General features: G+C 43.6%; 1 long non-coding RNA gene across 1 annotated transcript; it reads left to right on the forward strand.

The window, feature by feature from the left end:
- The first annotated feature begins 280 nt into the window (after positions 1 to 280).
- LOC139024647 (uncharacterized) lies at positions 281 to 1476 on the forward strand. Its single transcript, XR_011475982.1, has 3 exons — positions 281 to 926; positions 1157 to 1229; positions 1304 to 1476. It is a non-coding gene; the product is annotated as an uncharacterized lncRNA (long non-coding RNA).
- Positions 1477 to 1785: the final 309 nt, after the last annotated feature.

Here is a 1785-nt window from a genome sequence, read left to right on the forward strand (position 1 = left end):
CCCTTTAAGGCGGGTTTGGAATAGACGCAAGTCACTTCAGATTACGCAATGTTGTGCGTGTTTGTGCAATGGTGCTCAGAAAGTTCATCCAAGCAGCTAGTCTCCCTGGCACTCAACCCATATTTAGTTACGTATTAGATTAACTTTTCATTAGTACACATTTATCAATTCATTTAGTATTTATCAATTCATTTATCAAGTCATTTAAACTTGGTGTTCAGAACTTGGTGCTCTAATAAATGACTTAATAAGGCCACATTCTACAATTGCATTGGCAGTAAAATACGCTTATGCAATGTTAAAAATCACATCTATGACCCTGGGTTCTGATCCAATGTCAACACGATAAGAGGTTCTGGCCCTCTGTTTGCTGTTTTAATCACTCAACAAAATCTGCACAGCCTTATACTGTTTTTGCTAGACTTCATCTGGACAACTTAATAATAGCATGTCTGCAATTGTCTCCCATTTTTAAAAAAAGTTCAATATGTGCAAATAACGCTGCGGGTATGAAAAAGTGATGACGCAAAATCTCTATATCAAAGTGAGCCAACCAGGAGAGGACGTGCGCAGGACAAGTAGCGATGATTTGTTGAGATATATTTCTGAGATATTTGGCCACGTAGGCAGAACTGAAAGCCAGCTAGCTGTCACCATGTTTGAGTCCCAAAGGACACCTTATTCACTATATCAGCTATACCTATACCAGCTCTGGTCAAAAGTAGTTCACTACATAGAGAGTATAATGCCATTTGGGACACGGCTTCCTTATCTTCCCCCAGCATCAGAGAGCTCTGTCTGTGGTTCACACAAACATGTCAGGAGATTGGCAGGATTCCAGAGCACGACAGACATGCTAGCTACACTCTACAGAGAGGGCCAGGAGAGGTAAAGGAACTAGCTACAGTCTACAGAGAGGTCAAAGAGTAAAAGAACAGCTACACCTACAGAAGGCAGAGAACAAAGAACGACTACCAGTCTACAGGAACAGAAGGATAAAAACACGATTGCTACAGCTCTACCAGCGAGAGGTACAGGACAGTAATAGACGAGCTACACACTACAGAGAGGGTCAGGAGAGGTAAAGTAATGACTACAGTCTACAAAGAGGGTCAGGAGAGGTAAGGAACGAGCTACAGTCTATAGAGAGGGTCAGGAGAGTAAAGGAACGACTACAGTCTACAGAGAGGGTCAGGAGAGGTAAAGGAACGAGCTACACTACAGAGAGGGTCATAAGGTAAAGGAAGAGCTACAGTCTACAGAGAGGTCATGAGAGGTAAAGAACGAGCTACACTCTACAGAGAGGGTCAGAGAGGTAAAGGAACGAGCTACAGTCTACAGAGAGGGTCAGGAGAGGTAAAGAACGAGCTACACTCTACAGAGAGGGTCAGGAGAGGTAAAGGAACTAGCTAACAGTCACAGAGAGGGTCATGAGAGTAAAGGAACGAGCTACAGTCTACAGAGAGGGTCATGAGAGGTAAAAATAAAAAGAACGAGCTACACTCTACAAGAGGTCAGGAGAGGTAAAGGAAGCAGCTACACTCTACAGAGAGGGTCAGGAGAGTAAAGACGACTACACTCTACAGAAGCAGAGATCTAAAGACACTACAGCTACAAGGGCCAGAGAGATAAGGAATGAGCTACAGTCTACAGGGTGCAGAGAGGTAAAGGACGAGCTACACCTACAGAGAGGGTCAGAGAGGAAAGGAACGAGCTACAGTACATTCCATATCACTATGAGTCTGTGAATATGCACACTGAAGCACTGTCCATGGAATCATTCAA

Source organism: Salvelinus sp. IW2-2015, unplaced genomic scaffold (assembly GCF_002910315.2).
Source record: "Salvelinus sp. IW2-2015 unplaced genomic scaffold, ASM291031v2 Un_scaffold1743, whole genome shotgun sequence".
Taxonomy (NCBI): Eukaryota; Metazoa; Chordata; class Actinopteri; order Salmoniformes; family Salmonidae; genus Salvelinus; species Salvelinus sp. IW2-2015.